This window comes from Caretta caretta, chromosome 3 (genome assembly GCF_965140235.1).
Source record: "Caretta caretta isolate rCarCar2 chromosome 3, rCarCar1.hap1, whole genome shotgun sequence".
Lineage (NCBI taxonomy): Eukaryota > Metazoa > Chordata > Testudines > Cheloniidae > Caretta > Caretta caretta.
In genome coordinates this window covers 67,737,407-67,763,598 of record NC_134208.1, presented here as the reverse complement: position 1 = coordinate 67,763,598, position 26,192 = coordinate 67,737,407, and the positions used below count along the sequence as shown (strand labels likewise).

The window sequence follows — 26,192 nt, the reverse complement described above, 5'->3', positions numbered from 1 at the left end:
TCACAGTGGTTTCAAAGGTGCGGCCATTAGCTATGCCATTATTATCCTCTCCTGGCGTTTCTTTCCTGACCCCTTGGTGAGAATAATAAACAAAGCCATTTATACCTCTTGGAGCAAAATTCAATTTTGCAGTATTTTCTGTCTCTTTCCACCTTATATTAATTTTAGCTATTGTCTGGTTTTGTGCCCATTCCAAATACAAGTGTCTCTGTTGTCTCTGAAATCCTATGCATCAACTCTATCGGATAAATATATAGTATGAGTACAGTATAAGAAATGCAGGTGCTAGTTTATTATTCAGATATAGTTATGGGATGTTCTCTTTGTAAATACAGATCCAGCACATTATTTTCATAACTTCTAACAACCTTATATTCAACCAATCCTGTCAAAATCCTCTCAAAATGAAGCAAGGTGATAGTGGCGCTGTTCCAGGGTAATTACCTGAGGCTGACAAACCGTCCTTAACCCATGTGCCCTTGCGTGTTCTTGCAAGGTAAAACTGACATGACATTGCACTGCTTCATGGCTGGGTGACTCGGTTAAGAGGACCTCAGTGTCACCCTTGACTTGGAGTGATCCGACTCTTTTTGGCTACGGGTGTTACCAGTTCAGCGTTAGCGAAGTGCCGTCTCCTCGCGCCTCCCATCTCACGGGGCCTCTGACTTTCGAGGTGGGAACAGACAACACCTGTCAGCTCATGGAGCTTCCCTCCCTGCCACTGAGAAGCTTTCGCACTTTCAGTGGCATTTGCTCGGTTGAGTTCTAGGTGCCACACTAAATCCCCCAATCCCGCCTCACCAATCAAAGCCTAAGGCGAAGAACAAAAGGAACTTTGGAGCAAGTGAAATGTCTTATGTCCCCGGACAGCCAGCGCGCACCCACGAACACGGCCTGACTACACCGGGCTGTAGCCACTGTTGAAGCCACGGGCTTGTCACAGTAACCTGCTTGACGCTGCCCACACCGCGTGTTACTCACCTTGGAAAAGCCCAGGCTCGTCAAGGGTCCCGCTGGCTTGAGCCGCGCTGCTTTCATCACAACGCCCCGGGCTGCTTTGCTGCTAAAGTGCCATGTCCTCTCTTTGCTGATTTCAGCTCAAGTCTCTCAAAGGCAGATCCCCCCGCGCAGAACCTCCCAGGGTCTCCTAATTCTGCAGCAGCCCCCGGAGCAGGGCATGCCGCAGCAGCCGCAGCTCCAGCCCAGCCGCGGAGAGAGCTTCCTCCGGCGAGTCAGGTTTCTGGAAGCCTTTTACATCCCCTTGGGAAGGAGCAAGGGGTCCGGGACACACCGTGTACCCCGCTCCCACTCCCTGTCTGAGAAGGGAGGCAGCTGCCAAGGCGGGAGGGGGACAGAGGGGATGGGTGGGCGCGGAAAGGCAAAGAAGCAGGAGGAGGAAAGGGAGAGGTAGCGCAGGTATGTGAGTGCCAGAGAGGAGAGGAGACAGCGAGCTGGGGAGCTGCTGGTCTGACGTCTCTCTCGCTGCTCAGGCTGCCAGGAAAACTCTGCCGGGGAAGCCTGGACCAGCTGCTGCCAGTCCCACCATGGACGCTAGGGGGCACCGCTTGCATTCAGTACGGGTGGGAGGAGAGCGGCAAGGCCAGTCCCGCTTTCATCGCCGGTGCCTGCACAGAGCGGAGCCGCCCGGGGGCAGGGAATGCAAAGCTCCCGCTTCAATCTGTGAGCAGCGCAGACAGCGAGGGAGATTTTTGGTTGGAGGGGGAGATAAAAGCAGGGTCCTCCCAGGCCCTGCCCCAGCCCCCCAAATTCCATTGCTTAAGTCAGTAACAGCCCAGGGGTGCCCCCACCAACTCCAGTCCCCCTACGCAAACCCATGGTTGAGTGGCAGCTGGATCCTGACCACTTTGGGGCTCCCCTCTCCCCAAATCCACTGCTTCAACGGGGAACGAGTTTAGCCACTCTTATTCCAGCTACGTGATCTGGACACAAATGCATTACCTGGGTCCCGCTAGATGCTGACCTCCCTCCCCCAAATTGGCGTGCCTAAGCCACAGACTGTGTCTCTAGCCATCCCTACTGCCTCTTAAAAACCCGGACCCCCTCCACACAGCAGTACCACAAGAACCCGGACCTGGCATCTGGAGCCTGCCAGATCCTGCCAAATTTGGATCATAAACCGGGACATTGTAAATTGAACTATCAAAATGAGAACAAGTGTTGCTTTTACTAATTAAACAAAACAAACCGAAAACTGGACCTGGACCCATCCTGGAAACTTTGATTTGGCACCTGTATCCTGCTGAATTCAGCTGATTTTTGGCTGCATACGCCCCAGTTTTACCATCTAAACTTGGTATCTATGCAGCTATTCCTAATCCTCCAGGATTTTCATCTAGGTAGGAAATGATATCACTGGCAAAGACAACAGTTCAGTTGGAGGGTTGGTTGAGTGAGTGAAGGGAAATGAGCAAAGACAGGACTCAGAAGTTGTGCTCAGCTGAAGTGAAATCAATGGAAGATGATTTGTATTTGAGAATATGACCCAATATTGTTTTAAAAATGTGTTCTGCTAGCACAGGCTAAACAGGATTTCTAGGGTCAGTGTGTAAACCAGGCTAAAGCACCTAAAAAAACCTTGTTAGACCCTTCCTGGACTAGCATCTGCTATAATTTTTTAAAAGGTAGATAGGAAAGATCAGATTAATAAGCACATTAGGTAACATAGCTGTACTTACAATAGATACCAAAATAATAAGTTTTATAAGAAAATAACTTTGTATTCATCTTTGATAAGAATAAAAACTGTATCTGGAACAAAAGTGCCCCTTTACTTTCTAATTGAACCAATGAGTAATGCTTGCTTTGTTTTACTCAGCATATTTTTTGTTCCTGTCCAGTTTTCTAAAAAATCATTTGGGCTATTTTAATTTATTTTACGTCTGTTGCGTTTGTAGTTTGATCAATTTCTTATTACTTTTATGTGTCTAGACATTTTGGCTTACCGTTGCTTACCCAGTGATTTTTCTACCATTCCATTACAGGACCTGTTTCAAGTTGATGTATCTGAATTTGTGATGAAATTATCATGTTTTGATGAATATAAACGATTAAATTGTCAAAGTGTTTTATAACAACACTTTAGGACGATAGTCAGCTCATGGGTACTCATGTGCAGTTCCTATTGAAGTCAATGTGAGCAACATTTATGTAGCGATGGACAGAATTTTTCCTTTGATAAACAGCCCAGGGTTCTACTTGTTCTGTTTCACAACCATAATGTCTGAAATTTAAACATATCTCAGTGGTATACTGCCAAGTGAAGTCAGGGAGAAAGCTGAAACAGTGTTAGGGACATTCTGCTCTTTATATACATAATAATGTTTGGAAATGTCATGCTTATTTCAAACAGAAGCTATGAGACCACAGCCTTCTCTCCACTGTGAGGGATGGATGGGATGAAACTTGCTCTAATAATAGCCAAATATGGACAGTAAGCATGGAAGGGGTGGGAGAAGGAGTACCTCAGAGAAATCTGTGACAGTTACAGACCGTGGGGATGTCTGGGTCAAACTACGAACTCCGTTTTCTTTTGAGAATGCCATTTGGCAATTGGAATCTTCATTGCACCTTCACTTTGCATTGTAATCTCCATGTGGGTTTAACGTACCCAGGCGGTGGTGAAAGCAAGTTCAATCCAGGCAAGGTCAGTCTCTGCTGGACACTCCCTGCTCCTGCTAGGATTCCAGACACCCCACAGAGGGTAACAGTGAGCTAGCCTGGCTGCTCTAAGGGTCTGTCTACATTGGAGCTTGGAGGTGCAATTCCCAGCTCAAGTAGGCGTATGCACGCTAGCGCTGATTGAGCTAACATGCTAAAAGTAGAAATGTAGCCACAGCTGCAGGAGGGGCTAGCTACCCAAATATGTACTGAGGATTTCAGACAGGATCCTCCTTGGATGGCTAGACCCTCCTGCTCCTTGTACCACCATGGCTACACCGCTGTTTTGAGAGCTTTAGCTCAATCGGAGCTACCCCGGGTATGTCTGCTCAAGCTGGAAGTGTAGATGTACCTTTGAAGCTCTGTTCTCAGGGATACAGAACAGAGGCAGTAAGGTTGCAGGTCCCCTTGTGATGGCTTTGGAGGGCCCTGTAATGGTATACAGATACTGTAACTGGGTTCTTGTGGTGCTTACCATATGCCTCTATTGAGTTAATTCAACAGCAGGATTGCTAGGAAATGTGCCCCGGAAGAGAGAGCTGTAGTAGATCCTTATAGACTCTCCTCAGCAAGCAACCTGCGAGAGAATGCAAGAACCATTCACTTTTTGATGCCCTGGCTCAGCCCTCTGCTGGGCCTGCCAGACTAGTTTCCCCTGGTTTGACTTGGTCCTTGTGGGGAGGCAGTAAAAAGGTGCAGGAGGGTTTAAAGAGAGAGACACACTCCCTCCAGGAGTCACACAGGGTTTGGGGCTAAGGAGACCACAGAGCCTGCTGTGGGAATCTGGAGGGAAGCTAGGCCTACTGGGGGTCCCTCTCTGGAGGATGATTAGAATATAGGTAAAACAGAGGTGTGTGTAGATGTATGGAGCCGGTTTGTACCCAGCCAATAAAGGACCCACTGCCACACTCAGAGTCTCTTTCCAGGCACAATTTTATTTTCCAAACATGGGCAAGGCACATCAACAGTCCCTCAGCCCACCCTGGGCTATAGCTCCCAGAGGATTCTCCCCTTTTTGCTTTCCTCAGTCCCTCCTGCATCAGGGCCTACTGAATGATTCTTTCTTGCCCTTTTCAGTGAGCACCACTTCATAGGGCTTTCTCCCTGCAGGCCCATTCCCCACAGCAGCTTTCCACTGCCTCCCCCTCCCAGGGACCTCTAGCCACCTCTCCCTAGGAACTCCCTGCTGCTGCTGCTGCCCCTTCCTTATTGACTGCCTGGCTCTTTATAGCCTCAGGTGCTGCCCTGTCCTCTTAACTGGCCAAACTGGGACACCTGTTCTAGCCCAGGGGAGTTGGACCTGCTTCATGTAAATGGGCGAGCTGTCCTCTGACAGCAAACCTTTTGTTTTAAAATCCTTTTTTCTTCTGCTGTGCTCTGTTACTTTAGTTAAATAAACAATACTTTTGTTTTAAGAAGGCTGCTTTGGGTCACAGTAATGCACCGGTCACAGATTCCCAAAGGGAAGACTTGCAGATATTGAACGCAGTCAGGCCTGAAGGGTAAGAACAGTTGATACACAGGGTACTGTAGCTTAGGGTGCAGTCTGAGTGTGAGAGAATTGTGGGATTCCACCCTGAGAGGTGAAGGTGTGAGACCTGAGGGAGTGCACCAGAGCCTATAGATGGGGTCAAAGCCAGTGCTACCCCACTGGGGACCCTCAGGAGGAATATTCCACCCCCCTCCTACATACTAAAAAAGTGAATGGGGGGGCCTTTGAGCTGCTTCGGGCCCTAAGCAATAGTCTGCTTATGTCTAGCGCCGGCTCTGTCAGAGATGCAGATAGCCCTGCGACGGTGGCATCCCTAACTGCCTGGGCTCCAAGTCCCAGCCTGAGAACTGGTTCCTTTCTTTCACTGAGCACCTCTTTAAATAAACAACTCACAAATAAGCAAGTATCCAACTCAGATGCCTTTTCTTCCTGTGACACCAAGTGAGAGCTGAGAAGCAAATTCCATTATGCAATTTGTTTTCATTAAACTGGAAAATATTCTTTAGTATTTTTTATATCATTAGCAACATAGCTTATGAGGTTAACAGTCAGTACTTTTCACAGCACTTTCTGTCTTGTCTACTTAGATTGTAAACTTTTGGTGATTAGGAGTGTTTCATATTATGTTCTTTCAGAGTGCATAGCACCTGGGGATCCAGTCTCAGTTGTGGCCTTTACCTCTACCTAAATACAAATAATAATCTATTTAAAAGGTAATATTTATCTAGATGCTCATTAGGATGAGTGAGACAGCTTGTCATAGAACTACATAATACCATCTCTCCCAAGTAGTGATTACTGCATCCTACCCTCTCTCCCAAGTCATATTTCAAGTACAGCTACAATAAACTATTTCAACCCAATTCAGTCTAACTACTTTAGAGGATGGTATGTGGATTCACCCATCATTTACTTATGGAGAGCCTTCAAGCCAAACTTCTCAAAGTGGTGGATGATAAAATATAGTTATAATTTAGAACTTACCTGAGCAATAGAAAGAGCAATATTAAGCAAATAAAGTATTCAAGGAAGCATTATACCCAGACAATGGAATCTCAGTGAAAGGAATAAATATCAAGTCACTCAGAGCTGTACGGGTAAGAGCGTCTCACAGCTATGGTGGAGTGGCTGTCAAGAAAGCATCATTAACCAATTAAGTCTTGTAATTATCCTTTCTTCATTTTAAAGATTAAATTAATTTCAGTTGTTATGAAAAGTGCTGGAAAGACAGCTATAGTTACTGAAATCAGATGTCCATTCTCATCACACGTATACAGAAGAATCATGGAATATTAGGGTTGGAAGAGACCTCAGGAGGTCATCTAGTCCAATCCCCTTCTCAAACAGGAACACCACCAACTAAATCATCCCAGCCAAGGCTTTGTCAAGCCGGTCCTTGAAAACCTCTAAGGATGGAGATTCCACCACGTCCCTAGGTAACCCATTCCAGTGCTTCACCACCCTCCTAGTGAAATAGTGTTTCCGAATATCCAACCTAGACCTCCCCCACTGCAACTTGAGACCATTGCTTCTTGTTCTGTCAGAAGAAGAATGGACCAGTGGTTAAGATGTTAGGCTGGGACATCAGAGACCTGAGTTTGATGCTCTTGCTCTGCCACAGATTTCCTGTGTGATGTTGGACAAGCTGCTCAGTCTGTGCACCTCAGTTCGCTATCTGTAAAATGGGGATAACAGCACTTCCCTACCTCAAATCGTTGTTGTGAGAATGAAGACATTATTGTGAGGCAGTCAGATACTAGAGTAATGGGAGCCACATGTTAGATGGGCAGTGTTGGCAAATCATTCCTATATAGCCCTAGCAATGTACCCTAACCCTGATCTCATTTGGTTTCTGTGCATATTCAGTCTTGGCAGAGTGAATTTGTACATGGGTGCTGGACAGCGTGGTGAAGCTGAGGAACCTTCTTTTAGATGCACTGTAAAGTGTTTCTCACTATGAAGGGAAATCTCCTTGTCAGATAAGATTGCTTGGATTCAGGCATTCATTCAGTCTTAGATTACTTGGAGGCCACCACCATGGCAGATCCAGGTCAGATATGAGGGGGATGGAAAATGTGCTGTCTTCTGTACTTGGGTTTATGCTAATCTTGTTCACTGAGGTTCCGGAGCTTCAGGCTACAACCTCTGAGTTAGATCCATTTAATTCTCAGCTGGTAAAATCTAGCAAAGAGACAATGGCTCTAGTTTACACACATGCGCTCTCTCACACACACACACACACTCTCTCTCTTTATCTCTATTTTTTCATTGTTCCTTTCCCATCCCACTCCCTTCTTTTGTGTTCATGGTTGCTGCTTCTTCTCCAGCAAGTCATTGTGCCTAAACCCCAACTAGGAGGGACCACTTCCAGGGGCAAGAGGCTAATCTGTTCTCCATACTCATTCAGTTCTTTGACTTTACGAACAAGGGTGCCAAACTATTGTTAAATGTGATGCTCTACTATAAACAGCACTGAGACAACCATATCATATCTATTGAACAGTTTATTTCGGTGGCTAGCACATTGTGGGCACTACTAGAAATAAAAAAAAACAGCAATATAGACATAACCTTTAACTGAAAGCCCTAATAGTCCTCATCCAAGTACCAGTCTCCTGACTCATCCAGCCTTCTTTTTTTTTTTGTTGGCCTTTATTAATTTCTTAATATATGTTCGCAGATTAACATACTATAGTACAACGGTCATTCGATTAATCTATGGGAGCCTCCTTGTAACTAATTGCTGTAGTCACTAGCTATTAAAGATTACTAGGTTCCAGTGGAACTTTCCTGCATACCAAATAACTCGGTAACTTAGCAACAAAACTGAACCCCTTTACAATTTCCAAGTGAATAAGAGGAACGTTGAGCTAGCAAGTTAAACCAAAATTCTGAAAGAAGAAGGGAGAAAGAGATAATGTACAAAAAAATTCTAGCATTTTCAATGTAATATGCATTTGCACATGATCACGTACATACAGTATGCATGCATACGGTACATATACTATGTGATCTCCAAAGGTTTACTCTCTTACTCAGAATCTTATTCTTCAGCAGTAGGAGATTAACTCAAATATCTACTTCAGGGTATCTTGCACCTTCCCCAGAAGCATCTGGGGTCATCTACAGTCAGACACAGAATACTGAACTAGATGGACCTCGGCTGTCACTCAGTTTGGCAGTTCTTCTGTTCCTGTATAGTCACATCTTTTTAATCAGAATGATCCCAGGATTCAGTTCAGTTTTCTTTGTTAGAAGAAGTTCTCTGTTATCTAATGTAAAAGAATGATCTAGAAACAGTGAACCCTCAGCATTTAATAATTTACTGTCGTCCACTCACTGTTCCACAAGCCAATTAACAAAACAGCATCCTTCGTTGTATTTGGAGCAGAAGGCACTGGTCATGCTTACTATAGTTAAAGCTGCATGAATGTAAGATTCCAGTATCATATCCAGTATTCACAAGCCCGTGCCTTTCAGAAACGCTCACTTTTGGCTGACGTTTTCCATGTGGAGGTCTCTGACAAAGATGGTTTTATTTTTGAGATATGGGATACTGGGGAAAAAAGAATCAGTTAGTTTTACAGAGGGAAAAGTGTTTTTTTTTAAATGGTGCTATAGCAAAAGCAGCTGAAAGTTGTCAAGAATGTGGTACTTGATGGAAAGTCGGTGTTCTTGTAAATAGTTTGACACTCTTGATAGATCAGATTGCAACCAACATGGTTAAGTTCTATCCACACATCAGCTTTTTTCACAACACAACAATAGAGGAACAATTAGCAATTATCTTTGATTATGGCTGCACTAGCAACTGTACATGTATTCATGCATAAGGTTGTGCCATAACCTCTCTATTGCCCACATACAAACCCCAGAAGCACATGTCTGAAGGCGAGTAGAAGGTGAATAAGTTAGCATGACAGAGGCGTGTGGGTAAATACATGCCTCAGACTGTGGCATGGCCCTATACCCCTGCTAGTGTGGAGGAGGGCATGGGGCACGTATCTAGTCTCGAGTTTCAGTAGTCCTCCAGTCCTACAATGCATTGAAACCTTTTCTTCCTGACCCTTATCCAATCTATAAAGATCTGCGTCCCTGTATTTCATTGGTAGTAGTGAGCTGAGCTAACTGGTTCAGAACAGCTTTCTGCTGCATTCTTGATCAGTACAGGTGAACGTGGATCCGGCTCTAAGAGCAGCTGCCTGGCCCATCAACCACACCCGAGTGCAGATCAATGTGTGGTCAGAGCTTACCGTCTACCATGACTCCGCCCAGAGTTACCTGTGCTGGGAAATTTCATGGATGTTGAAGAAGGTGGGCATTGAACAGACACCTGCCCAGTGCTAGGAACACACCAAATACTTGAAGATCCTGTACAGGAGGGAAAAAGACTCGAACAGTCATTCCTGCAGGGCTCGTTGTATATGTCCCTTCTACCATGGGCTGGCCCAGGTGCAGTTAAGGGCTCCCAGTACAGACCCTGAAGTGGCTCATGACCCCATCCTCAGTCCTGCTGGCCTCATTGTCTGATGGGATGCTGATGAGGCCCAGGATGAGAAGGCAGCAGGGATGGCAGAAGAAGCCCCAGAAAACCCGGAGGACGCGGAATACATGATTCTGAATCTCTGCCTGGAGGAGTTGCTTAAGGAACCAGAACCCAAAGCTTGTACATTACAATGGGTACCACACTCCTTTCTAATGTTCCCTCTTGCTCCTGATTTTAACCCCAGTCCCTGCTCTGCATCAATGATTTTATTGATTTCCCATGAACCACTATTATGCTTGGGGCAGAAGCTATACAACTGATTATTAGTGAACAATCATTGTGTCCCTGGGTCTGTACATTTCTCAGCCAGCAGACAGGTAGCAAAGGTCCCAGGGCTGTGCGGACTGGGGGAGTGGAAGGGGAGGGTGGCAAGGTTCCTCGATGTGGATGAGACAGTTATAGAAAACGTATAGTTTGTTGAAAGTTAGTAAAAGCTGTCTTTTGTCCCTGGGAAGATTACAGTTTCAGTGCTTCTACCCACCACCCCTTATCTTACCGTCCTCTTACAAATGGGAGCCATGTTGAACAGGGGTAGTGATGGAGGGTGTAGGTTAAGTCCGGGAAGGGGAGGGGAAAACTTTGGTTGTTTGAGGAAAGTTTAGTCATAGCTGTCCTTTCTCTCCTGGAAGATTATAAAATTGTTACTGTCCATGCCCCTTGTTCCTGGCCTCTCCCCACAATTAGACTTGCTGCACAAGCTGGGGGAAACAGGAGTGGGAGAAGGATCCAGTCTGGAGGCTGAATAAACACAGTGTGGTGTCCCTTTATGTGGAGAGGTGAGGGGCTTGTGGTGCTGTACTGACACATCAGGGAGGAAATAAAGTTGTGGGGTGTCTTTCTTTCCCTGTCCATTTCACCGCTGCTAAGCACAAAGGCATGATTTTCTAGTGATGCCATGGGCCTGGGGTACGCTGTTTTTTTGGTTCACATCTCCCTTTGCACGGAAACTCTATGCTAGCTGAGAATATAGTCAATTTCCAGTTGAATGACCCCCCAGTCCTGTAAGCATATTTCAGCAAATTTCTGGTGTAGCAGACGCAACAGAGGTCTTGAGGTTCAACGGCAGTGCAAATATGCTTGGTCTACCTTCATAGCTGACCAAATCCCTCCATTCACCAATACGTAGAGGGGTGACCATTAGCAGAAACATTCCTCTGGCATGGATTGCCGGTTCTCTCCCAGAGAACTGGAAAGTCACCTCTCTTCTATTCTGGTACCTTGAACACTGCTGTGTTCTTCAAATGTTGGCCAGCCTTGAAAGAAGAAATTGCAAACTGGTAACACAGCCCCTAGTAGGAACTGCCCCCACTCCTTGTCGTTTTTTTTTGTTACATAACTGCCCTCAAAAACAAAACAATGTAAAACTTCAGAGCCTACAAGTCCACTCAGTCCTACTCCTTGTTCAGCCAACCCGCTAAGACAAAACAGGTTTGTTTACATTTGCAGGAGATAATGCTGCCCTCTTATTTACAATGTCACCAGAAAGTGAGAACAGGAATTTACATGGCACTTTTGTAGCTGGCATTGCAAGGTATTTACGTGCCAGATATGCTAAACATTCGTATGCCCCTTCGTGCTTCGGCCACCATTCCAGAGGACATGCTTCCATGCTGACAATGCTCATTAAAAAAATTATGCATTAATTAAATTTGTGACTCAACTCCTTGGGGGAGAATTGTATGTCCCCTGCTCCGTACCTGCATTCTGCCATATATTTCATGTTATAGCAGTCTCGGATGATGACCCAGTACATGTTGTTCGTTTTAAGAACACTTTCACTGCAGATTTCACAAAACGTAAAGAAGATACCAATGTGAGATTTCTAAAGATAGCTACAGCATTCGATCCAAGGTTTAAGAATCTGAAGTGCCTTCCAAGATCTGAGAGGGATGAGGTGTGGAGCATGCTCTCAGAAGTCTTAAAAGAGCAACACTCTGATGCGGAAACTACAGAACCCGAACCACCAGAAAAGAAAACCAGCCTTCTGCTGGTGGCATCTGACTCAGATGATGAAAATGAACATGCGTTGGTCCGCACTGCTTTGGACTGTTATCGAGCAGAACCCGTTATCAGCATGGACACATGTCCCCTAGAATGGTGGTTGAAGCACGAAGGAACATATGAATCTTTAGCACATCTGGCACGTAAATATCTTGAGATGCCATCTACAACAGTGCCATGAGAACACCTGTTCTCACTTTCAGGTGACATTGTAAACAAGAAGCAAGCAGCATTATCTGCTGTAAATGTAAACAGACTTGTTTGTCTGAGCGATTGTCTGAACAAGAAGTAGGACGGAATGGACTTGCAGGCTCTAAAATTTTATATTGTTTTATTTTTGAATGCAGGTTTTTTTGTACATAATTCTACATCTGTAAGTTCAACTTTCATGATAAAGAGAATGCACTACAGTACTTGTATGAGGTGAATTGAAAAAACACTTTTTGTTTTTTTACAGTGCAAATACTTGTAATAAAAACACACACACACACACATATATATATATATATAGTGAGCACTGTACCCTTTGTATTCTGTTATAATTTAAATTAATGTATTTGAAAATATAGAAAAAATCCAAAACTATTTAAATAAATGATATTCTATTATTGTTTGAGTGTGATTAATTGCAATTAATTTTTTAATAGCTTGACAGCCCTCCTGTATACGTTAGTATGCATTAAGCACCAATAATATTAAGCACAAATATTGTAGCAATGATCTGGCCTATAACATAATCCTGTTCACTTATGCTAAGTATCCCATAAGTCCTTGCAGTTTCTGAAGTAAATATTTGACATAAGTGGATAGGAAACATGTGAAAATCAAAATACATGCATTCTATACCTTAATAGAAGGTAGGGCAGTACCTTCCAGGACCAGTACCTGGAATAATAGCATTCAAAACAAAGCTAAGGAAGGAACACAACAACATGTTAGGGAACTGGGACAAACTGATGGGTTGGATTTTTGTGAAGTGTAAAGAGATGTGGAACTTGTAAAATCATATAAATAATACCATCCGAAATGTGTAACTGGGGGAGCACACCTGCATATGGTGAATGTAACATTGCTACATGAGACAGCTCCTTGGAGACTTGTATTGTTCTAGAATCTTTTTCCTGTATCATATTAATAAACCTGACTGACACTGGTTATTTGGTCTCTTGCATATATTTCATAACGATCTAAAGTGTGGTCAAGCAATTGACTGTACAATGTATTCACTGTGATTACATAGAATGACAGTACTTTAACACTACATTTTTAGGGTATGCTAAAATAAAGCATATAATTACAACTGACCCATATCTTTCTATGGCACCAGTGTAAATTGTGCAGGGTATCAAATATGAACTTATCCCATCTGAGGACAAAGAGATGCCGGAAAGAAAATTAATTTTTAAAAAACCTGTGGAAATGAGTGAAGTGCATACTACAGACTTGCTAAATAAATCTTTCAAAATTTATATTGAACTTACTCAATTTTAGTGTATATTAGGAGCAGATTCTAATACATCAGTCAAAATGTCTGCCAGTATGCATAGGCAGACTATTTCACAGGGGAAAATAGATTTGTATTAAAATGTACATTGCAATCTATTCCAAAAAGGTTAAAATGACAGATAGCTTTTAAGGGTCTATACGTTTTTTTCCCCATAGTGTAGTGATGTTCTGAGAATGTAGAGGAAATTCCCTGAAGTGACTTTCACATGCACAGATAACAAATAGATGAATATCTAAAGAACAGTAGATTAAAAACTTATAATTCTAAATGTCTAAGTGTAATTTTTAAAGTAATTTAAAAAGCTGAAAACACCAAAGAAGCAGATGCTTTCTGTGATTGAATTTGAAGCTTGAAAGCAACAGAAAATCCGGATGAAAGACAACTGGAATATAAAAAAGCAAGCATAACTTTATGCACATGAGTAAGTGTATGTAGGAGCAAGGCCACAGTTTGTTAACTCCTCTGGGATGGAAAGCACAATACAGCTGTATTTTTAAAGTAACTCCTGCAAAACCTTGACTCATTTTGGTGACTTCCCACACCAATTTTGCCAGTTATAGCTACTTGTATACCCATGACATGCATGTAGAACTTGCTGACTCCACAACACAATGCACTCTGCTAATGTGGGTTGAGCATAATTCAAATGTCTTTCAGATAACATTTTTGGCCTAAGGATAATGAACTGGGAATGACTGTTGCTTTTTTGAAAAGTTTTATTTGTTAACAGATCCATTTTATAACATAAATCTTATCAAACTTGTTTTACAACTTAAGTATTTATCTTGGTCTTCCTTAAGGTGTGTTATAGGAAGTATAAATCTGGGGCTTCTGCTTTGATAGATTAAAAAAAATCTTTTTTTTTCTTTTCTTTATAAACTACTGTTAAGACCATTGGTATTTATGGTATGGAATTAAACAGTATTAGCCACAATCAAAGAGATATAAATTGTTTGCTGGTTGATAAGTTTGGCTTTACTTTTTCTTTATACAAATATCTAAAGCCCTAATTCTAATTATTGGATTTTTTACCTGTCTGATTTTTTTAATTATATTTTTTAATTGAAAGTGCATTTAAGCAGCTAGAGTATTATTCAGCATGAAATATCCATTTGCTTTCTTTAAGCTAAAAATTTGTTTGGCTCTGTAATGGGGTGACACTCACCTCTCACAAGCGCCCCCTGTCTGAGTACATGAGCCTGCACACACTCTCTCTCTCCGTCTTTGACTTGCGGTGAGTTCCTGGAGCGACTCAGCCCTCTCGCCAAGCCACACACAGTCTGGATGTGAAACAACAAACAGATAAACCCCTTCTGGGTACAAGCCCAACAGGGAACCTATCCCAGTACCTATGGGTTGGTCAGTGTCTTCCTGTAGCCCTCCCTGGGCTCATTCTTTAAATAGCCTATAGCCCATTCTGAGCTAGCCTTCAAGTAATCCCTCAATTTTCAAACAGTCCCAGCCATTCTGGTGTAGGGCCATGCTCCCAAGGCTCCCTCCCTGGAGACTCTTCGCCTCTCTGGGCCTTTCTGGCCACAGATCTCCCTCTGTGCCATTGAACTGTTCAGTTCCCCTTGGGGGGGGGGGGGGGCGTGTATCACAGTTCAATATTCAGGCCACTTACCCAGTGGCTAATGGGGGGGGGGGGAGAACCTTGGCCCATCCACTACTCTGGGTCCCAGGATGAGGACCCGAGAGATAGCAGCCATCCACTGCATCCCTTTAACAAATATGCATTGCTACTATGATTCCCTGGGCCATTTCCCCATGGCCCCAGCACATTCTTCACCCTCACCTCAGGGACTCGTCCTGGTTGAGTCCCAGCAGACAACCAAGAGCTCCTTCTTGCTCTCCTGGTTGCTGCCAGCAACTGCTTTGTCTGAGGTCCTGCAGCCAGCCAGGTGAACCATTTTCACTCCTCTGGCTCCAGGCAACAACTCTCTGCTCTGCACTGCAGTTCCTTTTACATGGGCTTGCTGGGCCTGGACTGGCTGCTCTCTACAGCCCTTTTCTGATTGACTGCAACTCATGCAGCCTCTCTAGGCCACTTGGAGGACTCACTTTCACTGTTCCTTTCTGGGATGCGGTATGGTAGGAACCTGAGGCCTCCAGCCTCAGGTTTGGTAGGATCCTGGGACACCCATCACAGGTTCTGAAAATTTTTATTTTAAATTCCCCCTTCCCAACTTTCCTCCCCCAAATATTTTGTCCCTTATGATTTTCTCTCTTCTCCCCATCTTCCTTTGACACCACTGCTCAATCAGGCTGTCCACCCCCCTTCTTTCTACAATAATGTAAAATTTACATTTAATATAAAGTTACATATTAGAACATTATTCTTAGTTTCCACACTCCCTTCTTCCCCACCCCCATTCCCTCAAGCCTCCAAAATATACAGAGATGGGGTGAAATCCCTCCCCCTTTACAATGTGGAGATTCACCAAAGTCCCAGATGGATCTGGCTAATCTGCCCACTCCTCCAATATTGCAAACTCCCTTTGAGGAGACCTCAACACACATCCTGTGAGAAGTCACTTGTTATTTTTAGAAGGACCAATAGCTAAGAGGGAGTTACACCAACCCATATTTCAGCATCATCTCCTCCTCCCCATTTATGTCCTATTTTAGCATGCTGATACACCCCTCATGCCCTGCCAAATCATACAGTTAGCACATTTGTAATCTTTGTGTCTATTCCCCATTATATTGTGATATTTAAATAGTACCCTTATCGAGTGGTTCAGATTACTTCAGAAGCAAAGTGTATACTCTGCTTTGTTTCTCATTCTTTCATTACTTTTTTTCCTCCTACTCAGATTAAACTTGGATGGCCATCTCTTTATGAATCTTTTTCTTGACTTTACTGTTCCTATTCTTTGGTGACCTCTTTCTTCTGGCTTTGATTAATTGCCACTCTTGATTTTGGCTTGATAGCTCAATATTTGAGTCCTTATGTGTTGGCACTAGTGAAGCCTCAGCTGGAGTACTGTGTCCAATCCTGGGCACCACACTTCAGGGAAAACGTTGGAGACAGCCAAGAGTAAAGCAACAAAAATGTTAAAAGGTTTAGAAAACCTGACCTATGAGGAAAGGATAAAAACACCTGGGCATGTCTAATCTTGAGAAAAGAAGACCAAGGGAGACCTCCTAACAGTCTTCAAATATGGTAAGGCCTGTTATCAAGAGGACTGTGATCAGTTGTTCTCCATGTCCACTGAAAGTAAGACAAGAAGTAATGGGCTTAATCTGCAGCAAGGGAGATTTAAGTAAGATATTAGGAAGAACTTTCTAACTACAAGGATAGTTAAGTTCTGGAATAGGCTTCCAAGAGAGGTTGTGAAATCCCCGTCATTGGAGGTTTTTAAGAACAGGTTAGACAAAGTGCTGTCAGTGATTATCAGGGATCCTAGTTTTCTGTGTTAAAAAAACCACAATTTACTGATAAAAAAAATAAAAATCCATGTTTTTCCATGATTAAAATGAAACACTGAACTTTAGTTTCCCTAGCCACAATATAGATAGGTATCAGTTGAACACAATGTTTTATTGTATATTTTTTGGTACAATTTTTAAACAAGTTCGAAGCCCACCAGTGCCATCAATCATTATAATAAAATAAAATTAACAGAATGATCCAGTCCCAGTGCATTATTTCTTTACTGTTGTCGATGGCCCTGCTGTTTCAGCCTCTTGTTTTCGTTTCTTTTCATTCAGTTTATATTTAGCGCTACAGTATGCATCCGATGAAGTGAGCTGTAGCTCACGAAAGCTTATGCTCAAATAAATTGGTTAGTCTCTAAGGTGCCACAAGTACTCCTTTTCTTTTTGAGGTGTGAGAGGAGGTGATTCCACTGTTAATACCTTTCACCTCTGCTGCAATGTGCACATATTTCAGCTGCTGCTTCCTTCACACCTCTAGTCAAAAAATAATTAAGCAGCAGGCTGTGATGTGGTGCATCCAGATCCATTTGGGGACTGTGCTTCATGGACACACCTGCTCCACTGGCTCATTCAGTACTCAAGGTGTGAAGGCGAAGATTAAAAACAAAGGAAATTTGTTCTCATAAGGCATGTTGGTTCTCGGTGTCCTTATGTGGCTCATAGAAAAGTCACCTTGATTTATTTAAACAGTATTCTATTTGAGTGACGTATAAAACACCCATTACTGAAAATGGCAACATAAAAGCAATTCATGCTTAGTGATTATGGCCAAGCTACAGCCTTATCACCCTCTGCTCTCTCCAACCTCCAACAATACAGCATTAAAATAAACAGAGGAAGTTAGATGGTCAAAAAAGAAACTAACCAGAAGAGAAAGGATTTTTGACAGCTGAAAAAAGGCACAGAGAGAGTAACCCAGGCAAGACCCTACCACAGACAAAGTCCTGCCCATAGCCTGAAACAGACTGAACTCTTGGTTCATCATCATCTTAGCACAGGTCTTCTCAACCAGGAATGTGCAGCCTGCATTGAGGCACCTGCTGGATTACTTTCCCACCACTGAGAGCACAACAAGAAAATCCATACAGATCCCGGGGTTGCTAGAACCCAGGAGGCATATGTGCAGAGGAAGGAAGGAGCACCTTACTCTCTTCTCTTCTGTCTGCCCTACTCCTGTACCAGTGCAGCTCCTCAATGCTCCCTCCCCTTAGGATATGTCTACACTTAAAATGCCACAGCTGCACTGCTATAGTGATTCAGCATAGAGACTGTCTACACTGACAGCAGGGATTCTCCCATCAGTGTAGGTAATCCACCGCCTTGACAGGCTGTGGCTAGGTCAATGGAATATACTGACCTAGCACTGTGTATAGTGGAGGTTAGGTCGACTTAACTACACCGCTGAGGGGCATGGATTTTTCATAGACCTGAGTGACATAGTTAACCCAGCTTCATTTTCTAGTGTAGACCAGGCCTTAATGCTCAGCTTCAAGGAGGGGAAGCGGCATTTCAATAGGAACAGTCATACTGGATTAGACTATCTAGTGCAGTATCTTGGCTCTAATAGTGGCTTCAGAGAAGGTGCAAGAAACTCTGCAGTGGACAATCATAGCCCACGAGACATTTCTTCAAACCCCTTGCTGTTAGTTGGCTCATGTCTTAAAGCATGAGAGTTTTTATTGTATTGCTCCATTGGGCTGGTTTAGTTTCTCCACAGTTTCCAGGCTGGTTGACAGAATGGGGAATGTAATTAGGGCACTCATTCCTCCATTGTTTCCTTCCAGAACCATGCTAAATCCATTAGAACATGCTGCCTCCACAAAGCAGCAGGTGGGAGATTGTGAAAGTCTGTGAAGTATGGCTGCATCCTGCAGTCAAGGGTGGGGTTGGGAGAATGAACCTCTCATTACCCTTGTTAATAGCATCATCTCTGGCAAATTAAGGCACAGCATGGGTGAGTTCTGAAGGGAATCCCTTCCCTTCCTGACTAGGAAGTGTGGTCACTATAATGTAATGACAACAATATTTAGCACTTATGTAAAACTTTTCACCTATAGATCTCAAATACTGGACTTCTAGGGTCTAACAGAGTTACTGGCATGACAATATTCACAGATATGGGGGAAGCACTGGATGCCAGACTGTAGTGTTCTGTGAGTATACAATCCTGTCAATGCATGCTACGATCTAATAATGCTCTCTCTCATTTCTAATTTACATGAGGAGTCCAACAAAGCCAGGGAAAACCCCTGGGGAAGAAGAAAGCAGTGATGCAGAAGGTATTGGAAATATGAATCCGCATCAGGTAGCACATATTCCTAATAGACATTTCTTGTACAACAAATTTGCTTGAATTCTTTCAATACAGGTTAGCCTGATTGCACACAAGAGTCCATTTCCATTTAGATTACTCCTAACAGTGGGTGATCACTTGTTTTATGTAAAGCACTGCATACTAAAAGGAATAACAGTGGACCAAACCCCCCCCCCCAACACTGGTCATGATCAGGGCTCAGACATCTTTGGAAATCCATGCAAAAACATCCTGCCTGCTTTGTTTAATAGAGAATTCATTGGTACCAATAAGGGCGGAAATCTCCCTTGTAACACCAATTTTCATCAACATTGCAAAGACTCCTTGTCACTGGGCAGGGCTCTCCCCAGCTTCCAAACACACCCCACCCCACCAAGTCTTCTTTAAATAGGTTTTCTTTTTCAAACCAAACACAGACAGTTCCTCAGCTCACCCTTCTCAGCCAGCTCTCGTCTCCTTCTGGAACACAGGCTCCAGAGCTACCTTCCCAAGTACCTGGCCCCTCACTCCACAGCCTTATCACAGAAGTTAGTCCCAGTCCTCCAATGGCTGCTCTTTCCAGGCACTGCCTACCACAATCACTCCCCCTCTTTCTGCCTTCTGACAGGCCTTTAGAGCCCCAGATGTAGCCCTTATCCCTTTAATTGGCTCCATTGGGCTCACCTGCTCTGACACAGGGGACTGGGCCTCGTCTACTCACAGGAACCAGCTACCCTTGCCCCTTTTCAGGAAAAACCTTGATTTTTTTGCCCCCTTTTGACTTGTGGGACACCTCCTGGGACATCACCTCTCATCTCCTCCCAAGGAAAAATACATTTCCCACAAGCATATTTCACAAACATTCCCTATAATACTCCAGGGTCCCACCTCCAAAGTAGACCCCCAAATTTTCCCAATCCAACCAGAACAGTCTCTGTACTCATTTAACAAAATACAAGCATTCCATAAAACATTTCACATTGCACATAAACTCAGAGTCCCAGGGACCCTAACACAACACAAAGCACAGCAAACAAATCCTAAACCCAGTCCTTCTATGTCATATGCAATGTGGTCAGGGTCACACACTTAGCCCCCCTGAGCACAGTCCAGTGCACAGTCTCATCTTCTCTGCCAGGACTTCTAGGTGTCTGCATCAAAAGGCTTTTCACTCTCTTCATCCAGTGTCTAACTCAGTCTCAAATTCATTGACCATGAGGATTAAGCATCTTCTATTCTCCTGGATGAACTGAAGATCTGTCACCGGCTACTCTTTCTCATGCCTAATGTCCTGTAATTTGTATTCCACCACTTCTCATAGACAGCTACCATGTGACATTCCTAATGGTGCATATCCACTCTTCTAGGGGAGTCACCACAGCACATCATGTGTGTATGTATTTGTGAACATTATACACATAAATTACATACACATTATAAATCTACAACAGGCTATTGTGGGGTGGCATAAAGGTTTATTTGGCATGAGTTTGGGATGGCCACATGACTTGCTAGTGGTAAGAAACCACCACCAAAAAAAAAGTCAAATATCTAAGAGGATTTGTTCTATGTGAACCTTAGGCTTCATCGTATTAAAAACTGTTATTTCAGTATTTGTTCCCTTTTGGAAGGAGCAGACACACAGTAGAATCCATCAACTAGGACAGCCCAGTAAATAACCTATTCATTGCCAGGAGGGGTTTGATCCAAAGCCTATTGGATCTGGGGGAGTTCTTCGGTTTTGGATCAAGCTTTAAAAAAAAAAGAAGTCATAAAAAGCTAGTTTGAAAGACTTAAAAGAAATTAAATATTGTATTGAATGAGAGTACAGAAATAAAAATGTTATTCACTCTATATCATCTTCACTTAATCTTCTTTTAAGTCTGTATTTAGGCCCCACTGTATAAAATTAGAATTATATATCTATTTAGCACCTAATTAAACACCACTACTTAACCACTTGGCACCGCCAGTGGGAATGTTTCCTAATACAGTCCAAATTAACTGGATGAAATTAAGGCTGATCTCAGCAGAATGGAAGTTGGAGTGACTGATCTGGAAACTGGCCTGGGGGACAGAATGGAGACAGAGGTTCTGCTGCAAGATAGACGTGAAATGCAAGAAAAAAAGAGAGACCGGGCAGAGATGGTGGAAGACGTGGAGGATAGTGAGAGGATAAATAACCTAAGGATCAGGAATCTGCCTGAAGAAGTGGAGAAAGAGGATCCAATGTCATTTCTAAAGCAGGCTATCTGTACCTTCCTGGATCCAGGAGCAGACCAAGAGATTGAGATAGACAGAACTCACAGAGTGTGCTCCCCCGCTTAAATTCCAAGAGATGTGATTTTGCAACTTCACTATTCTGTGCAAAAAGAGCAAATTTCAAGAAGACCCAAAGAGCTCCCCGTAGTATCGCTTGGGGGTGGGGGCGGCATAAAGTACTGATCTTCCAGGACCTGGAAGCCATCACTCTCAAAAAAAGAAGGGAGCTAGCTGAAGTCACAGCTGCGTTAAGGGAAGATCAGATAAGATACAGTTGTGGTTTCCCCTTTAAGCTTTTCTTCACCCACAGGGGGCAAGACATGATATAAGAGGAAAAAAAGAGAGAGGATTAGGACCCTCAAAAGATTAAATCTAATAGAAGGCAGTCCAGACTCTCATAGAAATGCAGGGCTGGAAGGGACCTCGAGGGATCATCAAGCCCAGCTCCCTGCACTGAGGCAAAATCAAGTACATGTAGGGATCCTAGAAATCCGTTTGCCATGGAAAAATGTGGAATTTGCATTTTTACAGAGAATCTTTAGTTTTTACATTTTGTGAAAAAATAAAAACTATATTAACTATTAACAAAATGTTACTGAAAGTACCAGTGTCACTTATTCAATGCGTGCAACTTTTGAATTTTTAAATTTACATAACTAAACATACTCCAGTACACTGCTTCCAGTGTATAGAGGTTACTCGATGGCATATAGGGGTTTGTGTTTTAATGCTTCTCAAATTTCACTTTGGCCTCCAGATGTGAGTAATTAAAGTTATGGAAAGATGCCAAAAAGTTTTAAAAATCACCCCTAAAGACCACGTCACTGAATTGGGCAAGGGCAAACTTGTCATTGATGGTAATGTGCTGATCTATAGTGTATGCAGCAAAGCTGTAGATTATGTTCAAAGACAGACAATTGTAAAACACTGACCTGGATTTGTGCTGGAAATGGCCCAACTTGATTATCATACTCATTGTTTAAACTTGGAGAGTGGTCAGTTTGGATGAGCTATTACCAGCAGGAGAGTGAGTTTGTGTGTGTATGGGGGTGGGGGGGATGTGAGAAAACCTGGATTTGTGCAGGAAATAGCCCGACTTGATTATGTAAAGAGTTGTCACTTTGGATGGGCTAGCACCAGCAGGAGAGTGAATTTGTGTGGGGGGGTGGAGGGTGAGAAAACCTGGATTTGTGCTGGAAATGGCCCACCTGATGATCACTTTAGATAAGCTATTACCAGCAGGACAGTGGGGTGGGAGGAGGTATTGTTTCATATTCTCTGTGTATATATAAAGTCTGCTGCAGTTTCCACGGTATGCATCTGATGAAGTGAGCTGTAGCTCACGAAAGCTCATGCTCAAATAAATTGGTTAGTCTCTAAGGTGCCACAAGTACTCCTTTTCTTTTTGCGAATACAGACTAACACGGCTGTTACTCTGAAAATTGTAAGGAGAGTGATCACTTTAGATAAACTATTATCAGCAGGAGAGTGGGGCGGGAGGAGGTATTGTTTCATGGTCTCTGTGTATATAATGTCTTCTGCAGTTTCCACAGTATGCATCCGATGAAGTGAGCTGTAGCTCACGAAAGCTTATGCTCAAATAAATTGGTTAGTCTCTAAGGTGCCACAAGTCCTCCTTTTCTTTTTGCGAATACAGACTAACACGGCTGTTACTCTGAAACCTCTCACACCTCAGATTCCTTCCTGCTGAATCCCATCTGTAGCTTTTATAAAAAAAAAACATACATAACATTAAAAAAAATAGTTAATAATATTTAAAGGGCTTTTAACCCCTCTCCCCATTGTCCTTTTCATCAGGCAGAGATGAGCTGAAATAGCTGAGCAGCAGTGCCAAAAACGCAGACATGATTACTCTACAGTGGACCCAGTGTTCTAGGATCGTGGGTTTCAACCTTTTTACATTTGTGGACCCTTAAAACTGTTTGAAAGGAGGTGTAGACCCCTTTGGAAATCTTAAACATAGTCTGCAGACCCTCAGGGGTCTGCAGACCACAGGTTGGAAAACACTGTTCCAAGAAATCTGGAATATTTAACTATGTTGATCTCCCATGGGTCATATGAATTATGCAGTCTGGCTGCAGCAGATAGGCTTCTCAGTCTCTATTTATTCATACATTGCCTAACTTGAGACTAAAAATTTCAGCCATTGACAACTAAATAGAGCATTGTATTTTATATAGCAGACTTGGGTCATAATATCCACTGATTAAATCTTATTTTCACTTCTGAAGTCCAGAGGAGATTTATGATGCTGCATAAAGCACAGTGACCAATTATTTCCTTTTACGTTTCAGCAGCATTTTGACTGACAACCCTTTAAACATTTTTCATAGTTCAGTTATATAAACCGCACATTAAGTACCTTACTTTTAGATAAGGGTCCCCTATTATAAACCATTTTGTGGCTCTGCTCTTTCATTTAAGATAGAGGCTTCACCTCATTTAATATCTATTTATTTTTCAGTATTCAATTAGTTGGCATTCAGCTATGCACAGGATGATATTTAGGTATCAGCAAGCAGGTGACTATACAATATATATATTGTAGGCAGCACTGGTAGTGCCCCTATTAAGATTGCCTGATACTTCCCATTATCTGTCCCTGTATTCACTTGCTTATAACTTTGCCAGTCTTTAACCGTTTGGGCTGAGATTTTCCATATTGGGTAGCTATCTCATCTTGAATGTTTTGGAAAAGCTCAGACAAAATGTTTCTAAGGACAAGGCTAGGGGAAAAATACATTTTACCCATGTTACATTCTCGTGAGATTTTCTTGAATCTCTAGCTCACTGATGTCGTGGACCAAGGACTTGAAATTTGGCAGACTGGTGACTTTTGGGTCAGGGATGTGCCTTTTGCTGCCCTATGAAAATCCATCCAAATTTGGTCAAGTTATAAGTCTTTGAAAAATTGCAGTATGCATGTGTCTCAATATGATTTAACAGCCAAAATCCCCAGAGAGTCTGTCTGCATTGAGCATGCTCCAGCCTGGGAATGAGCAAGACCTTCCCTGAAATTGCCACTTTGGCTGGGGTGGGCCATGAGCAACTGAAAGCAGGGACTCTGTGCTCCCACTGACCTCCCTGCTGGGCCCAGGTAGAATGGAGAAAGAAGCTGCCTGATTCAAAGGAAGAGAGGACAAGAGCCAGATCCAGAGGTAGGTGGGAGGGCAGAGTAGGTGCAGGGGGAGAGACTAAAGGCTGGCAGTGAGGGAAGAGGGGTACTGGGAGTTGAGCTGGGCAAGGAAATTGGGACTAGGAGGAGAAGCCTGATCTTCTGCTATCAAGGCATCTATCTCATCCTTCTGAACCCCTGTACAGCATTCAACACTGTTGCCCATGAAATATGGCTGTCTTGTCTAAGAGAGGTGCCAGAATTACAGGGGGATGCTCTAAAATGGTTTGAGTCCTTTCCCGGAGGAAAGGGGTTCTACTCCCAGTACTTCCTAATCCCGAAAGCAAAAGGGGGCCTCAGACCCATCCTGGACCTGTGTAGCCTCAACAAGTCTCTCAAGAAGTCGAAGTTTCGCATGGTTTCCCTGGCCTCCATCATCCCCTCCCTGGGTCCGGGAGACTGGTATGCCACTCTCAAATTACGGGACGCTTATTTCCATATTCTTGGGTCACAGGCATTTCCTCCCTTCATAGTAGGCAGGCACCATTTTCAATTCACGGCGCTGCCCTTTGGCCTGTCTTCAGCCCCAAGAACGTTCACAAAATGCATAGCGCCAGTGGCGGCTAACCTGAGACATCGAGGGGATCCAGATTTTCCCATATCTTGACAACTGGCTCCTCAAGGTCAGGTCTTGGGATCAGGTGCAGAGGAGCCTCGATCTGGTGCGTTAAACCTGCCATGATCTGGGCCTGTTAATAACCATAAAAAAGTCCACATTAATGCCAGTCCAGTGCATAGAATTCATCTGGGTGGTCGTCGACTCCACACGAGCCAGGGTCTTCCTTCTGGAAGAACGTTTTCAGGCCGTGTTGGACTTGATCTCCCGTTTAAAGAACCACCTGCTCACTACGGCCCACATCTGCCTATGTCTGATGGGCCACATGGCTGCATGCACGTACGTGGTCACCCATGCTCAGCTCCATGTATGGCCTCTGCAAGCATGGCTGGCCTTGGTCTATGTCCTCAACACACATGGGCTGGACTAGGTGGTAAGGGTGCCAAATCATGTCCTATCATCTCTGCGTTGGTGGTTGGACCACAAGTCGGTACTGCAGGGAGTTCCCTTTGTGACCCCATGCACATCGCTGACAGTGGTCTCTGATGCTTTGGATCTGGGCTGGGGAGCCCACCTGGGCAAACTGAGCACCCAGGGCCACTGGCTGCGGGACAATCTCGCCCTCCATATCAAAGTCAGGGAGCTCAGGGCAGTTCACCAGGCCTGCCAGGCTTTCTTGCCCCAGCTGAAAGGCAAGGTGGTGCAGGTCCTGACGGACAATACCGCTGGGATGTATTACATCAACAGACAGAGCAGTGACAGGTCCTTGGTCCTTTGTCAGGAGGCGCTCAGCCTCTAGGACTTTTGTGTGCAGTATGCCATTCATCTGGTTGCCGACCACCTACCCAGCCCCAAGAACGTCTTGGCAGATTACCTCAGCAGGACCTTCTCGTCTCACCACGAATGGTCGCTCCATCTGGAGGTGGTCAATGTAATCTTCCAGAGGTGGGGGACTCCCCAGGTGGACCTGTTGTTGTCCAGGCAGAACAGAAAGTGCCACGTGTTCTGTTCTGTTCTGTTCATGGCTGGACAGAGGTTCCCTTTTGGATGCCTTCCTCATTCCATGGTTGGGAGCACTGATGTATGCCTTCCTGCCAGAGCCATTAATTCACAGGGTCCTCATGAAAGTCAAGCAGGACAGAGCAGCGGTTATCCTGCTAGCCCCATCAGCACTGGTGCAGCATGTTGCTGAGCCTTTCAGCAGGTGTCCCTCTGCCACG

At 43.9% G+C, this 26,192-nt stretch overlaps 1 long non-coding RNA gene across 1 annotated transcript in view; it reads left to right on the top strand.

Moving 5' to 3' along the window:
• LOC142071531 (uncharacterized) overlaps window positions 1–26,192 on the top strand; it is a 68,224-nt gene that overhangs the window by 14,862 nt on the left and 27,170 nt on the right. The window contains exon 2 of the long non-coding RNA XR_012667609.1: window positions 18,889–18,970. This is a non-coding gene — a long non-coding RNA (uncharacterized LOC142071531). The remainder of the gene's footprint in view (window positions 1–18,888; window positions 18,971–26,192) is intronic.